General features: G+C 44.0%; 1 pseudogene; it reads right to left on the minus strand.

Annotated features, from left to right (window-relative positions):
- Positions 1 to 13,134, minus strand: part of LOC120677964 — an 87,449-nt pseudogene extending 74,315 nt beyond the window's left edge.
- Between the last annotated feature and the right edge of the window lie 4,967 nt (positions 13,135 to 18,101).

Below are 18,101 nucleotides of genomic sequence, written 5' to 3' on the forward strand. Positions count from 1 at the left end.
TCCAAGCGAGGAACGGGATGCGGTACCCGAAAGAGAAAAAGAATGGTGCTGGCGGGAGCTTAAGAAAAACTTCACGGTTCCAGTTGAATCCGAAGAGATATGCAAGCGCTGGACCCTGAGTAAGATGGCCGAACAACTGCGATCATTCAAGAAAATTTTGACGAAGAAATATATCAAGACCGGGACCACACCCGTATTTACCGGCGAGCTCGAAAAGCTCAGGGGTCACTGGGATGCATTTGTGGAATACAAGTCTTCAGAGCTTGGGCTTCAGAAGGTGCAGAAGGCCAAAGACAACGCCTCGAAGAAAGTGTACCATCACACTCTAGGCCAAGGAGGCTACAAGCTTGCAGTACCCAAATGGGAGAAGATGGAGCAGGATCTGCTTGACAGAGGCATCCGACCTGCGACCATGAACTGGCCTGAAAGGTCAAGGACCTGGTTTTATGGTCACGGGGGAAGCTTGGACCCATTGACTGGTGACTGCATCTATGGGCCAAACATCCAGCGAGCAGCCCAGAGACTACAGGAGGCCATACAAGCAGCGGCCGAGGGAACATTCCAGCCGGATAGAGAGAGGGACGAGCTGACTTACGCCCTTGGGAATCCAGAGCATCCGGGCCGCACAAGAGGCAAAGGCGTGGTTCCGTGGAAGTATGGGTTCAGGGAATACATTGATTCATATAGAAGCCGGCAAAGAAGAAAGAATGATGAGCGGGAGCACCTGCGAAGGCTAGAGGAACGGCTCATGTCACACGATCAAAGACTGGAGGAAGAGGTTCAACGCCAAGTGGCCGTAGCAATGAGCCAGCAACAGCAAGCGCAAACGTTGCCTCCAGAGCCTAGTGTCGCAGCCGATCACCTGTCTCAGCGGAAAAGCAGCTGCGCTTCCACAGACGTCGCCGCTGCCGAGCCCACGGGGATCCAGGCCGCAGTTGAAGCGTCGGCCCCGCAGCGATTTCCAGTGGATGAGATCACCCACCGGACACCTTGTGACCTGCAGACTGCCGTTAAGAACTTAATGTTCACTGTTGCGTACGGTACCGCCATGCCAACCGAACCAGGCGACGTGTACCACGGGCAGCAAATTCCGCCTAGATACACAAGAGTTGGCGTGGAGCAGGTGTGCCAGGGTTGGGAGACGCTCGAGCTTGATATTCCTGGAGGCGATGGGGAGAGGACACTAGCAGAAGCCATTCATGGCTACATCCTATGGGATAAGCGCTACATTGTCCTAAAGTCGGATGATCAAACACCAAGACCAGCATCTCAGCATGCCTCTCCAAGACCGGCATCTCCGCAAAACTCCCCAAGGGCAGCACTGTCTCGGCAAGGTTCACCGGCACATTCTCCATCACCATCATCTCATGCGCCGATGAACACTCAAGCGTCACCGTCGCCTCCATGGTCACCCCCTCCGCCGCCGGCAAAGAAGCAGAAACGGCCGCCGGCAAAGAAGGTAGCTGCACCGGCTAGGGAGCCTCCAAAGAAGAAGGAAAAGAAGAAGAAAACCAAGGAGGCTCCTATTAAACCCTGGGACATGAGCCTTGAAGAATGCGATCGGATAACTCAAGAAAGAGTTAAAGAGCACTTCAAGCCGAAGCCGAAGCCGGAGCCCGAGAAAGTGATAAATCCGATAGATTTGAAATTTTTTAAGGGAATGTGCGAAGCAAATAAGAGAAAATTTATTCCGAGAGACCCCCCTTCAGACTACGAACGCACAATTATCAAAACTACTGAGAAAAAGAAGAGACAATCAAAGTCGTCGTCGTCCGACGTTCCACAGCTCGGAGCCCAAAAGAAACAATCAATAGAGCCTCTCGTAGTGGGACAGACGACGCAAGAACAAGACTTTGTTACATTTCTGAAAGAATCAAACCTGACGGCCGCTCAGATTGCAGGGGGAGAAGATATTCCAAAGGCCGATGTGGTCGTCAAATGGACGTTTGAGATCGGCAAAACTCTTGTACCCCCCGAAGTAGTGTCTGTGCTTCCAACGCAAATGTATAAGCTGCACCAGCACTACATGCGTGCGATGGCCGATTGCATCTTCATGCAGGGCGCAAAGATTAAAGATGACGATTTCTTACGGGGGGAGGCCATTATATGGATAAACTGGGAAGAAATTTACCAACTATTCCATCAGGAGGCCCTCGACATCTCTATGGTCGGCTTGTGGGTTCTGTAAGTATTTTACTGTCCTTACGTATTGTTTTGCATGATCTCAACATACTGATCTCTTGATTTATTCGGTATCATGTAGAATGGAGATACATACTTGCAGAAGAAAGGGATACTCTCACCTCGGCTTCATCGACCCAATTACTTGTAATTGGAGGCTTCTACGGGACAATCCCGATGACATATTCCAAAACTTGTTCAAGTACATAAGCGTTCATCACAACAAGCAAATGATATTGTTTCCTTACAACTTTGCGTGAGTGATTCCTTCCGTCTAACTCTTTCTATTCTATAATCGAATTGTTTAAACCTTAACTACCAAGAACTGCCTCCGTATAATCTTGCAGTGAACACTTTGTCCTAATTGTCATAATTCCCGAGAAGAGCCTACTCGTGGTTATGGACTCATTGAGGAGACCTCCAGAACAATACGAAAATCTTCTTAACATGATGAAAAAGTAATTCTACCACTACTCCGTCCATGACCGATAATTTGAATCACTTTGTTACTTGACTATAATTGTTCTAATCATGCACAGGGTTTGGAAAGAATTCGCTAAAAATCATCCAGGCAAATTTGACAAGGAATTGAAGATCAAGACAGATTTTCCGGTACGCGCTTGGATGATTCGTTGCACGATTCATTAGTTTTATTATATATTCATGTAAATACCTGATAATTTCTTCTCTCTTAAAGTGTATGAGGCAGAAACCAGGCACTGTATTGTGCGCATACTATGTATGCGAGAACATCCATGGTCTGGTAGGTCCTCCAAAGGGCTGGACAGATTGGGAGGAGGAAGTAAGTAAAAAAACTTGTTAATATTTGAACTCGTATTTTAATTAGTCGAAATTAATTATCCCCTTTTTCCATAGGTCGGGGAGATGCGCGATAAACTCATACCGGAGGAAAAGGTTATGGCGATTCAAGAACAATTCTCCGGATTTATTGTTGAGCAAGTCCTCGATCCAAAAGGCGAATTCTACTATGATGGAATATCTAATATTGACAATCACAGTAAATATGACAATATACGCGTATATATGTAATTAAGAACGAATATAACTATGTAAATATATATGTGTGTCTATGTATTAAATTTCTATTTATGAGTATGTATGTATGTATTAAATTTCCAAAAGGCAAATTCTACTATGTAATTAAGAACGAATATACCTATGCAAATATGATGGAGTATGTATGTATTATATATATAAGCACTCCAATAATATATATGTGTATATATATATATTTATATAATATTGGTCCTAGACATTTTCATATGTAAAGGAATTCACATGTATAGATATGTGTATACATATATATATATAAGTGAATTAATTTATATATGAAAACTATCTAGGACAAATATTATATAAGTAACTATATATATATGTATATATTAGTGGAGATCATACACACTGAATTCCAATACATAAGTTTAATTGAAATGCAAAAGTATAATTGAAATAGAAAAAGAATTGAGAAAAGAAAAACATGAAAAAAAAAAGAGACCTTTTGTCCCGGTTGGTAACACCAACCGGGACAAAAGGGTGCGCCAGCCACGTGGGCGCTGGCTGCACCTTTTGTCCCGGTTGGTGTTACCAACCGGGACAAAAGGTCCTCTTTTGTCCCGGTTGCCACAACCGGGACAAAAGGGCACCCCCTTTTGTCCCGGACAGGCGTTCCCGGTTGGGAAACCGGGACAACAGCGGTTTCCCAACCGGGACAAATCAACATTTTTGTAGTAGTGTGTAATGATATATTTATTTAGTCAAATTTAATTTACTTACAATGTGACGGTTTTTAACTCCTCACAGTAAAGAAGTTGAAGAAGGTTGAAATTCAATTTTGCAAACTCTAATATGACTTCATTTCGAGCAGCCACCTTTTCATAAATTGGAATATAGTTTCTTGTTTCCAGTATTCTAACCCTTCGGAAGAGAGGTGTTTGAGGGGCACGAGATACTTCATATGCTAATGTTGATTCCAAAGAATCTAATACAGCTTTAAGTTGGTCTGTAGTGAATATAATGGCTTCATCAAGTACTTTCACCCCATGAGTCCTAAGGTATGGAAAGCTTTAGTACACATGGACGAACTGGCGTGACGTCTCGGTTTTCTAGTGCGTGACGTCTCGGCGGCGAGCGCGCGCCCATCGACGTCGCCATCGCCCGACCCGTCCGTCGTCGTCCATCCGGCATCAGCCCTTGCGACGCGCGCGCGCCGGCTGGCCGGGCGGATCACCCGCGGACGGACACGCCCCTCTGCGTGTACGTGTACGTGTACGTGTCGCCCGGGTGATCTCGCCGGGACACGTGTCATCCGGCGCGGGCGTCGCGTCCGCATCGGCGCACAGGCACCGGCGTCTGCCGGCCCGGCCTCGGCGGCACACCGCCCCATCACGGATTAAAATGGTAGCGCCGGCTCCTCCATGGTCGTCACCAAGCAAACAACTACCGTCAACTTCGAAGATGCCGATTAGGGGTCCGGCCATGGGCATCCGCTGGCCGTGTTGGTGAAAGCTTGGAAAGGCCCACTACCCGGGCAGCGTATGTCTCCACCGAGATCAATCGGAGACTACTTGCTGCCGGCTCTGGACCTCGCCGGCGGCCGTCCGGGACGGACTCCCGGTGCCGCTGTTGCTTCGATCCCTGATCCGCTTTCCTCGCGCCGTCAGAATTCAAACTCAAGTGGGCCATCCATTACTAGGCCTGCAGCAGATGGACCTACACAGAAAGGCCCAAACCAGCAAAAGATACAAGTGCCTGGAGTTACCTGTCTACGGCAGCAACTTGCTAACCCTAAACCGTGGTCAGGTACGACGGTTGGCGATCGCCATTCTTACGTCCAAGTCACCATGGCAGGAGGCGATGCAGTTAAGGGGCCAAGCGGAAGCGGAGGTGTTTGTGGTGGCCTTCGGCAACTCTCAGATCGAGCAAGGGGTGGCCGGGGCCGCGGCGGCGATCGCGGCCGTGGACGAGGGCGCGACCACGGCCGTGTTGGGCAGCAGGCAGCAGGTGGCGGCCGTGCTGCCGGTAGGTCCGGGGGCCGCGGCGATGGTTTCCCAGGGTCTACTGGGCAAGGTGGCAATGGCAGCTCTCAAGGGGCTAGTGGTTCGGGTGCAGCAGACAAGGAAACGGTGAGCACTATTGGCAAGCAGAAGGGAAAGAACCTGGAAGAACCTGCTGCTAAGAAGAAGAAAATCTTGAGATGCAGTTTCTGTTCTGAGGAACATTTTACTAACCTGTGTCCTCAACTCCGTGGACCAAAACCATCGGCTACTTTCTGCGGGGTTGCTGGTGATGGTCTTGGGTTCTTCCACATTCCTGTAGATGGTGTAAAGCCGCCGATCCCTCCAGATCATGTGTCCGCTACGGCCTTGGTCACCATTTTGGAAGGTGAGGTCTCTGTTGAGTTGCTAAAATCCGAGCTTGCTAGAATCCTACTAGTGAAGTGGGATTGGAAGGTCCATGAGCACGGGGACAAGGCCTATGTTGTCCCTTTCCCTTGCAAAATTGAGTTAGATCGGATGGTGGCAATAGGGTCGGTCACAACAAAGCTTAAGGAAGGGGTCTTGCTCTTTGACGAATACAACACTGAGATTAAACCAACGAGGAAGCTAGAACAAGTTTGGGTACGTGTGTTTGGGGTTCTATATGAGATCAGATCCTTCCTCCCGTTATGGGCAGTTGGGACCATACTTGGGGCTACTCAAAAGGTAGATATTACCTACCTGAGGAGGACAGGTGTGGTGAGGCTTTTGGTGGCCGTGCTAGATGCTAATGTTGTGCCAACTGATGCAGATATTGCGGTGAACAGAAACATGTATAGGTTCTTCTTCAAGGTGGATGAGATCCTAAGACATGAGGAAGATTTTAACCCAGATGATGATGACCTTCTCGGGGAGGAGGAAGACCATGCTGAGGATCAAGATATGAAAGAAGCTGATGATTCTAGTGATGGAGGTGACAAGGCAGAGAGAGAAGTACATGAGCCACACACTACTACAAATGACTCTCGCGGGATGCCTTCTCACAAGCAGGCTGCACTAGAACAAGAAGCACTTGACATTTTGGGTGCCCAATTGTTTGAGGTGGCTAGCTCCAAGATTATGAACGAAACAGATGATGGCTCACCCGGTTTGGTGGAAGGAGCACTTGAGGGCACTGTCACCATGGCCGAGAGGGACACTACCGCCATGGCCGAGATGGGCGTTGTCACCAAGGCTGTGGTGGGCGCTGCCTCAGAGACCGAGTTGGCTGTTACTGCGGGCTCTGTTGCCACGGGCGAGGTCGTCGTGGCCGACATAGGTGCTATCACCTCGACTGAGATAGTCACTGTCGCTGCGGGAGGGCAGCTCGAGCAGGAAGTGCTCGCTGCCCCACCGCCTACTGAAGTTGGAGGGTCGCACTATCAACCGAGGCAGAGAGTCAGCTTGAGCAGGAGCGATCGCTGCTTCTGCTACCGAAGCAGCAAGGTCCCAGCTCCTTGCAACTGAGATCAATGCAGGCATGACCAAGACTTCGAAGAAGATAAAGAAGCATGTGCCTGCTACAAATACAACCCTGAGGCGCAGCAACCGTGGGCAGGCAAAAAATGATGAACACACACCGAAAAAGACAGCTCGCATGGCTGCGACATGGAACCTAGAAGGTAACCAATCCTTTGCGTCTTTTTCAGATTCTCGCTTTTCTTCTAACTTAGATAACATTGGCATTTCTTTGGGTAGAGATGATAATGTCATTAGATCATCCACCATAGCTATAAAAAACATAGAAATTGATAGGCTAGTGGTGGCTGCTAAGAAGAAAGTAGAGAACAAAAATTAGAGTACTGTCAAAAATAAAAGTACCTCCAACATTACAGATTTTAGTGATGAGGAGGGGGAGGAGAGACTTGAGGCGATCCTTAACCACGTTTGTGGAGATATAAATGAGGACTCGCTTGAACAGGAGTATGACCACGTATTCAGTGATCTCAATCCTGCTCCTAGAAAGAAAAAGTCCACTTCTGCTACTAAGATTAAAAATGGCAAACCTCCCAAAAAGCCAAGTACCCCCTCTAAGCTTCATCTCCAATGAAAGGAGTCTTCTGGAATAGCAGAGGTCTTGCAGACTTGGCTAAACACAGATATTTATCAGAGATGGTCAAAGAAGACCAAATTAATTTTATTGCTCTTTTAGAGACAGGTAGAGATGACTTCTCAGAGGCTACTCTTAAAAACTTTTGTGGGGGTCGAGATTTTATTTGGCATAGTATGGCCCCACACGGTCGTTCAGGAGGCATCCTTTTGGGGGGCTGACCTGAACTATTTTGACATTGGTGCCATAGATGAGGGTGACTTTTATGTGATGCTCATCCTTAGAGATAAGTCTGATGGCTTCAAGTTTGCACTTTATGTTGTCTATGGACTGGCACAACATAACAATAAAGAGGCCTTTTCAATGGAGATGGCTCACACCTGCTCACGGGAATCTCTTCCTTATATCATAGGTGGAGACCTTAATATTATGCGACACCCAGATGACAAGAGCACATATAACTTTGACACTTAATGGCCCAACCTCTTTAATGCGGTAATTGAAACCTTGGACCTCAAAGAGATCGTTATGTCGGGTCGTCAATACACTTGGGCTGGTCCACGAGATGAGCCGACCTTTGAGAAACTTGATAGAGTACTTGTTAGTACGGAATGGGAAGATAAATACCCTCTGTCAACGGTCGAGGCTAGGGATAGAAATATTTCTGACCACACTCCCCTTGTCTTAAACACTGGCTCTTCTACTCACCAGAATAGACAAACTTTCTTCAAATTTGAGAGGGGCTGGTTGATTAGAGATGGGTTCTTTGACATGGTAGCAGATATTTGGCGGCAAGAATGTCATGGCACCACATCAATGCAAAGATGGCAAAATAAGATTAGACGCCTTAGGCAATACCTAAGAGGATGGGCCAAACATACAGCTGGAGCATATAAACAAGAAAAGAAAAGACTTATCGCTGGTTTAGATGAGTTAGATAAAAAGGCAGAAACCAACATCCTGACGGATAATGAGATCAATTTAAAGCATTATCTAAAGGAGAGATTAATTTCTCTTCTAAGAGAAGAGATTAAATGGTATGAGAGGGCGAAAGTAAAATCCCTTCTTCAGGGAGATGATAATACTCGCTTCTTTCATCTAGTGGCCAATGGCAAGCACCGCAAACAACACATCTTCAGATTAGAACAAGAAGATGGTGTAATTGTGGGAGACCTTGAACTCAAAAACTATATCACAAATTACTACAAGAACTTGTTTGGTCAACCAGATGAGATTGATATATCACTTGTGGAAAGTTGGATAGATGACATTCCTCAAGTAACAGATGCAGAGAATGATACCCAAATATCTGCCTTCACTGAAATAGAGGTGAAAGAGGCTGTGTTTCAAATGGAACACAACAAGGCACCTGGCCCTGATGGTTTCCCAGTAGAATTTTTTCAACTTTTCAGGGAAATAATAAAGGAGGACCTTATGGCACTCTTCAAAGATTTCCATGAGGAACGCCTACCCCTTTATAGTCTCAACTTTGGAGTGATTACATTACTTCCAAAGACAGTGGAGGCAAAACAGATACAACAATATAGACCAATTTGTGTCCTCAATGTATGATTCAAGATTTTCACAAAAGTCTGCACTAACAGGTTGAATAAGATAGCTCAAACAGTGATAAGTCCCTCCCAGATAGCTTTTATGCCAGGCAGAAATATCATGGAAGGGGTGGTCATACTCCACGAAACCATTCACGAGCTACACACTAAGAAACAAGATGGGGTCATTTTCGAAATTGACATTGAAAAGGCCTATGATAAAGTTAAATGGTCATTCCTTCAATAAACACTAAGAATGAAAGGGTTCTCACCCAAATGGTGTAAGGGTTCTCACCCAAATGGTGTAGATGGGTTGAAGGAATTATTATGGGGGGTAGTGTTGGGGTCAAGGTCAATGATGACGTTGGCCATTACTTCCAAACTAAGAGAGGGCTTAGACAAGGCGACCCTATGTCACCTGTCCTGTTCAATATAGTTGCAGATATGTTAGCAATTTTGATTAAAAGAGCTAAGGATGATGGACAAATTAGGGGTGTTATACCACACCTAGTGGATGATGGCTTGTCGATTTTACAATATGCAGACGATACCATCCTTTTTCTAGACCATGACATCGAACAAGCAAAAAATATGAAGCTTTTGCTAAGTGTCTTTGAACAGATGTTTGGTCTTAAGATAAACATTCACAAAAGTAAAATCTTTTGCTATGGACAAGCGAAAGAGTTTGAAAAAGAGTATATTGAACTCTTTGGATGCAATGATGGTCAGTATCCCTTTAGATATTTGGGGATCCCAATGCATCATCGATAGCTCCTTAATAATGATTGGAGGAAAGTCGAAGAACGTTTCGAAAAGAAGCTAACATGTTGGAAAGTTAAGCATTTGTCTTACGAAGGCATATTAGTTTTTCTAAACTCAGTGCTTAGTAGCCTACCCATATTCATGATGTCCATTTTTGAGATAGTTCTTAAGAAACTTAATCACTACAGATCGCGTTTCTTCTGGCAAGGTGGTTCAGATAAGAAAAAAATACCACTTAGCTAAATGGGACATCCTGTGCCGCCCAAAAGATCAAGGGGGCCGTGGAGTCATTGACCTCAAGGTTCAGAATAAGTGCCTTTTAAGCAAATGGATTAGTAAATTTGCTAAACAGCGAAGGCACATGGCAGTCTTTACTCAGAAATAAATATTTGATCTCAAAATCTCTACCACAAGTCTAAGCTAAACCGAACGACTCTCATTTTTGGAGAGGGTTAATGAAGATTAAAGAAGAAGCTTGGCCTATGGATCCTTTGAGATTAAAGATGGGAAACAGATGAGATTTTGGGAGGACACTTGGGTGGGCCAAAGGCCATTCAAAGAACAGTATCCATCAATTTACAACATAGCTTGCCAACCACATGCATCAGTAGCAAGTGTGTTAAGTTCAGAACCCCTTAACATTTTGTTTAGAAGGGCATTGGTGGATGAAAAACTCCGAGAATGGCTTCATCTGGTAGCTAAGATAACCAATATCAATTTAGTTGAAGGGATTGATTACTTTAGATGGAATTTACATAAATACGGGGTCTTTACTGTTAGATCTATGTGCCTCCACAAGATAAACCAGCATGCTCCCTTTCGCCACAAATTGATTTGAAAACTAAAAATTCCTCTCAAGATAAAGATCTTCTTTTGGTTTCTCCAAAAAGGAGTTATCCTAACAAAAGATAATCTAGCAAGGAAGAATTGGAAGGGGAGTTTGAAGTGTTGGTTCTGTAATGGTAATGAATCAATTACACATCTCCTCTTTGATTGTCACCATGCAAAGGAGATTTGGAAGATAGTCTATTTAGCTAAAGGGTTAACCCCGCCAATATCGAATTCCCATATGCTAGGAAATTGGCTCTCAAATTTTGATAACAACGAGAGACGTGTCATTTTGGTGGGGGCAGCTGCATTGTGTTGGGCTATTTGGAGATGTCGTAATGATATTATTTTTAACAAAACCAAGTATTCATCATTTATGCATGCTGTTTTCAAGGGGACCTACTGGTTGCGCTTATGGGCGCAACTGCAGCATAAAGATATGATAAAGGTGCTATTCCGAAGGGCGAGTCTTGCATTGGAGGTTGTCGCCTTGGAGATAGCCAATCATGGGTGGAAGCATAATATTAGGATTGGTTTAGATCATTTTCCCTTTGTTCATTCCCCCAGTTAGCCAATAGACGGCTATGTTTTGTAATAATCATTGGGCTGTGTATACTTTGTAGAGGTCGGAACTTGTTTCCATTATCTAAAAAATGAGTCCCAAGGTATGCTGCATTATATATATAAGCTCAAGAGACTTTTTGTATCATTCACAACAAAATTTCCTTCCTTGTTGTCTTTAAAGTTTTTGAAGATATCTACAAAGATAACCAATAGGAAAAAAATATTGATTTTATATCCAAAAGTTATCCTAATCAAATTCAACACATCAAAGTTTCTATCCGGCTACTACAGTAAAGCAGGGCGAGAGGAGCGGCGAACTTGAGTCCGGGGCCGATTCCGGCGTCTCCCCTCTTCCCCGGCGACCCCGCAGGTGCCGGTGAAGAGGGGGGCGGGGAAGCTACTGCCAGTTTGTGCATACTTCCTAGGTAGGACTAGATCTAGGGTAGTGTAGGGTGGCCTTGGCGACGAATTCGCTTGGGGTTTTTTGCTCCTCGGTAGCGGCGGCGGTCCGGCTAGCGACGAGGAGGTCCTTCCTCCAACGAAGCGTTAGCGGCGATGCGTGTGCTGCGGTCACGAGGGTCGTGGTGTTGGCGGAGCTGATGTTGTGCCGGCAAATAATCTTTCTCGAGATCGTCGATGTCGATGATGGCGCAGCCGGTTTCGGCGTTGGCATCGTCTTCACCAGCGTGTCTGCGAGGTTTGTGGTCTATCTTCTTATGAAGGGGATGGATCTGAGCTTCCGCGTTGGTGGCATCGCTGCCAGCGGCGGATCTTCTGCTTCTTCACCGACGGGTAGATTGCCGATATTCGTTCAGCGACTCAAATCCATTTTGGTGGGTGCTTCGGGACGGTGGCTTCTGCGGCATTATCAAGCTTTGAGGTCTTCTGGCGGAGAAGAGGAAGCTCTATGCTTTGGTTCCGTTCGAGATCCATGGCCGGGCGGAACGAAGGAAAGGGGGAAGATGAACAGGGCCCTTAGGGACCTTCTTGTATTTTCCTTTTTCGTCGGGGTCTTGTTTGTAAGCTTTTTAATATATAAATATTCCCTTTTCGCAAAAAAAAAAGTTTCTATCCGGCTAATGTAACTAGACATACCGTTGGAAATAGCTGGCTGATTATATATTGATATATATAGCATGATAGACATTGATAGTTTTGGTTAATGACATAGACAACTTGTTAATATAATGTTTGGTGTGCTTGTTTGTTATTTCACATAGTAACTGCTCAGATTCTATGATTTTCTAATCAACATTAATTTTCTTACTAAAAGTAAGACCCTCACCAGATGGCAGGTCATAACCATTTTTCTGTAGAAGATAAAATCGCAGCGAGACTAAATTCAGATCTTTGTCATCGTAATTAGAATGGTAAACAAAGCTGAGCTTCTCATCAATCTCATTCTCATAGTGGTTATCCAGTCCAAGCCAGTGCAGTGTGATTATTATATCTAATATATCTGGTATTTTATTTGCACCCTTCAACATCTTCCTAACTTCTTTTAATTTAGTACTTCAGCCCTTTCTGTCATGTATTCACGCTGCACAGAACAAACAACTAATAATAGTTAGTTTTTACGATCAGAATGTCAATGCACCTTCATAGTGATGCCTGTGTTAGGCCATTTCCAGCTGATGTTTCATGAGAGTTTCATGATGAATATTAAATAGGGTGTTATGTCACCATTTTGGATGATGTGGCAATGGGTTATTAATGAGGAGAGAATGAAATCGGTTTCATCCAGATGAAACCATGCATGTGTGCATTGTTTTCAACATACTTTGTCTTTTGCATGTGTTGCCAAAGAAACAGCAAAATTAAATAATACATTGTGTAGTCTATTTCATCCATCAATTAAATATGTTGTCACTTATGTGGTATTCTTGGAAACACAAAAATGAACCTTAGTGTTACCTTAGGTGCAGTTGGATGCTGGAATGTCAGGAAAAAAATCACCCCAGAGAGATGGGTGGAAGGTCGTCGGATCCTTTCGCAGCCCCTGAAGAGCATCATTGACGGAGCACACTGAAGGCGTGAGAACCATCTTCTCGACGTTGGTCTTAACTTTTTTTTTCTCTGGTCTGCCGCAGCTAGTATAGTAGCTCTGTGGATATAACTGTTGCATTGCACCGATACTTATAGGCTCAGGGTTCTGGCAGACCATCAACGACGTCACATTGTCAAGGAATCTATACAGCTTCAGCATATACGTCGTACGTACAAAGCATACAAGTCAAATGATGCTTGCATACAAGCAAATAGTGACGGCTGAACTCTACACGTTTGCCACCACTTTTGCATGGTTAACATGTGTATAAGATGGGAGAAATGCGACACAAGCGAATCCATTTTTTTCACTTTGAGATAAGGCCATGAATTCTGCTAGAATCCGATGGAAAGGATGAGCACCTGATGTACACATGTCCATTCCTGGCTAACACCTAGGTTGCTGCTCAGGTTAACCAATACCCACATATTGGATCTTAAAACCTAAACCTGGTGCATTCACTCAAAGGTCAGTAACTCAACGTAAGCTTCTTTTTCACCGGCCGTTGATCAGTAAATGAACGGTACATAACACACGGCCATGAACACAATGCGCGATGGGATTGGTCCCCTCTGGAGCTTTCTCGACAGGCTCCAGCGACCAAGGCCTGTGACCTTTTTCCACTTCAAAAAGGTTAAAATCATTCTAAAAAAAAGTTAAAATCAAGAGCACCCGTTCACACGCAAAGGAGCTCCCGCCCTCGGCCAACCTCTGCTCCCACCGCTGCCATCCCCGTTCGCCTGTCCAAATCGTGCTCCCTGGTCTGGTCAGGTTCCCTCGGAGTCTCGCCGAACGGGAGCGGGGGACCGCCAAGATTCGCGAGGGGTCGAGATGGCGTCCGAGCTCACCTACTGCGGCGGCGGGGCCTCCCCGGTCGCCGGCGCCGGCGCCGGCGCAGGGGGTTACTCCGCGAAGCCGTCCAAGCCGCTCGCGTGGCTTCCCCGCGCCGCGCGCTACACCGCCGCCGTCATCTGCATCGCCTCCCCGTCCGCCCCCTCCTCCTCCTCCGCCGCCGCCGTCTCCTACTCCTCCTCCAACAGCACTAACAACCCGCTCGCCCGCTTCTCCGTCGAGCCGGCGCACCGCAGCGACCTGGCCTCCATGAGGCACTTCGTCGGCGGCAAGGTGCCGCTCGGCCTCAAGCACAAGGCGCTCCGCGTGCTCGTCACCGGCGGTGCCCGCATCGTTGGCAGCCACCTCGACAGCACCCGCCACCCGCCGCTGCCCAGCACCCACCGGCCCCCGCCTCCGGCCTGCGCCCGCCGTCGACGGATCCCACCGGCCTGCGCCGATTTCCTCCGTGGCTCCCAAGCGGCGCCCTGCTCCCCTCCCTGGCGCATGCCGCCGTTTCGTATTCCACCTGCGGTGGCAGCGGCGCGGCCGCCGCATGCGGCGCCGAGCCTGCTTGCTGCAAGCAACTCGCAAGCCCACGCAAGGAGCAATAGTCGAGCCAGCTGCTCACGACTTGCAAGCACACGTAAGGTCATTTGTAACCAATGTTGCCTCCACTGCCTTCACAGTATTTGACAAGTGTTTCATATTAATATTTCCAAGATAGCCACATAAGCAACTAAAAAATGAAATGGTATTTGAAACCAACTCTACAATGCATAATTTCATAGCACGGTTTCATAGGCTCCAAGTAGCATTTAATTTTATGACTCAACAAGAGTTGGTATCCGTGTACACATGGTTTCATCTAGATGAAACTAGTTTTCTCTCTCTCTTCTTAAATTTGATGCCCTGTTATCAAAAAAATCCTATGTGGCATGCTGTTTAAGGAGAATGAAACCCCATGAAACTTCTCACTGGGAATGGCCTAAATGTAGCTTATCCCTTATCACCATTCCAATTCTATTATGCAAATGACGTCAACAGAATTTTAATTTTACAAGTATGGTGTACGAGATATAGTACGTATTTCATAAATATAAATTCCATAAGTATAAAGACATAATAGGCAGCATTTGTATCTATACCAATAAGCAGCTAGCACATCTATCATGTTTCTTCTCCATCATGGGCGAAACAATCAGCAATACACATGTCGTATTTAGTTCGTGTGTTATATAATCCTAATCTCATAGAAAAAAACTAATACAGATTTAATATATGCAGGTGTACACCTCAATCAAATTTCTGTACAAAAAGGTAAGAGGAACAAGATCTTGCTCATTTTTTTTTGCATAAATTAATTCGATGCAATGTGAATTACATTCTCATGTAACCAAACAAGATCACTTAGATACGTTCAATTACGAAAGTGGTACGAAATAGTACTATATTTCCACCTGTTTTTACTTTTTCTTTTAACTTGGCTCTGAGCATAGAAACTATTCCAAATAGACCTCTAATCTATCATATTTGTGCAACATTTGTAACTTGTAGTATTTATTGCATATTCAACTTTTCTGAAGTAACTACTAATGTTTTGTTTTCTACTTGCAACAATGATATGTGTTATAGTAAAAATGCCACATACTAAGAGACCTTCAAAAGTAAATATTGATCTACACAAAACAAATGAAGAGAAAAAATAGGAATGAAAAAAAAACTACTATGCACTTAGAAAAGAAAACACCTTGCTATATCAATTCAATAAATAATAGCTATTTGTCTCCCGAATATATCAAGCATCTAAAAACATCATATCCATATAAATCATACTATGGCAAGGCAAATAATGAATGCCAACACTGTGGTGCATTGTTCTGGTATGAAGATAGAAAAAAATCTGTTTGCACAAAGGTTACATATAGTTCATGCTGCAAGGAAGGGAAGATTAAACTCCCACCTTTTAACAATCCTCTGGAACCATTAATGAACCTACTTAATTGTAATGGTGGTAGCAAATCTAAACATTTCGTACAAAGAATAAGGCAATATAACAGTTTATTTTCTTTTACATCTACGGGTCCAAATATAGACAAATCAATAAACCAAGGCAATCGACCGTGTGTATTTCGAATTAATGGTCAAGTTCATCACCGTATCGGATCTTTATTGCCAAAACCAAATGAGAGACCCCAATTTGCTCTATATTGCCTAAACCAAGGCAAACACACGCACGCACGCACGCAGCAAGCAAGCAAAATGAGATTGCAAATAGAATCCGTGTTGTAAACAAAGAAGATCCTGAGAGTGCTGATTTAGATCCAGAAATTGTTGGCAGCTACTTTAAAAAGTCTGCCACCACTACAACGCTGTGATAGTACAAGCTATAGTCAACAGGTACACTACAACATTTTTATCTATTCATATATATAAATATCACTATACTTGCATATACATTGACTATCTCTTGCATGAATCTCACAATGAAAAATATGGTGCTGATCCAAAGGAAACTGAAGCTCCAACAAATCCTTTGCACTTATTACAAAACAAAGCTTAAATACAAAACAAAACATAGCTTTAGTTACACATTCTAACTGTATATTTTACTACATTTTTAATGCCAGAGAAGAACAAAAAGCAAACAATAAAAGAGCAGTAACCTTGGAATCTGACCAACCTGAGGAGAAAGACACCAGTTCAAAACACAAAAAAAATCTAAATAGTAAGACTAATCTCCTGTCTACCTCCTCATTTTTTAACTTTCGATTTCTTACTTTCATTTTAATTGAATTTAATTTTCAATCCTATTTTAAATTGTTACTTTTCTAAGTAAACGAAAATTTCCACACAAATATACAGGTGATCAGCAAGCGACATGACCAATGGACTCTTTTCGATACTTTTGCAACTCAGCATCTTTTGCAACTAGATGGGATAAAGTTTGTATATATTATGCACGATGTGCTCTTTGAATGTACTTGGGATGAAGTCTGTATATGCACAAAGTGCCCTTTCAATGTTAGTGCCATCAAGATTGTAATATGCAAAACTTAACTATGCTACATTCTATTTAGCTGAAACAATGGAGACATCTTTCAACCATCTTACCATGTTTTATATTATACAATTACACAACTTCCTAATTACCATTTTAATTGCGACAATACCATGCCAACCTCTCCATAATCTCAAAGATATGTGCCAGTGACGGGTTCATATGGCGCGCCAAGGGCGCGGCATTTTTCTAGTTGATGACTATGTCTCACCGATATGTGACCCCTAATTATCCCCATTAGTCAATGAGACAAATAAAGACACTCTATATTGAGTGTCATATATATATATCCTGATTTTTTTCCTGACTTGGGCTGTTCTCTAACTAACGCCAACCTAAGCAGGATGACATCATGTTTTTTTTCATGCCATGGCTACTTGGTTATGGTTACAGTATCTAATGATATGGACCTTACTATTTCTCAAGTGTTTATGCTCTTGCCACTTGGCTATGGCTGCAGTATCTAATGAACAAAATATTTGCACAGATGATAAAGTTGTTTTATTATTCATGCCATGGCTGGTGGCTGGTATATTAGTTGTTGTCCATTAAGGGATGTTTAGAGTGGCAAATTGTGCCCTGCAAATTTTTAGAATAGTTTAGTCCAAATTTAAACTAATTCATGATGATTTTGATTTTCTTTTAATTTTCTCTGTGGTATAGTAGGTTGGCATACTATTCGAACACCTTATTAATTTAGAGGGTTAGTAGATTTGTGGGGTACCTTCAGTCAACCAAACTGATGTATCCTTTTGGAAGCAAGTTCTTGAGTTGTATCATGAACACCTACATGTTGTCTATTCTTTCCCAATTATTCTATATTTGTACATAGTACTCCGAGCTAAAATTATGTAAAGTACTAAATTAATTCACCTCAAAATGCATGGCTGAGAGACCCTTTTCTAAGCAGCGAGCACTCAGATCAGTTATCGCTCATTTCACATCATTTGACTATTAAAATCTCATCTGCAAAAATGAATTCAATCTCATCAACAAAATGAAAAAACAGTTCAAAGTGTGAAACTGTAATATACTATCACAATATCCTATAGTAGTGGATGTTGTGCCCGTGTGGCCCATACGATGTTGTAGTTCGTGGGTTTAGTACCATCTTAAAAGTTTATATAGGTGAGGACTATGTTATAATCATTGTCGATCCAAATGTAGCATATTTGGGTTAACCATTTTACAT

This window comes from Panicum virgatum, chromosome 6N (genome assembly GCF_016808335.1).
Source record: "Panicum virgatum strain AP13 chromosome 6N, P.virgatum_v5, whole genome shotgun sequence".
Classification (NCBI taxonomy): Eukaryota; Viridiplantae; Streptophyta; class Magnoliopsida; order Poales; family Poaceae; genus Panicum; species Panicum virgatum.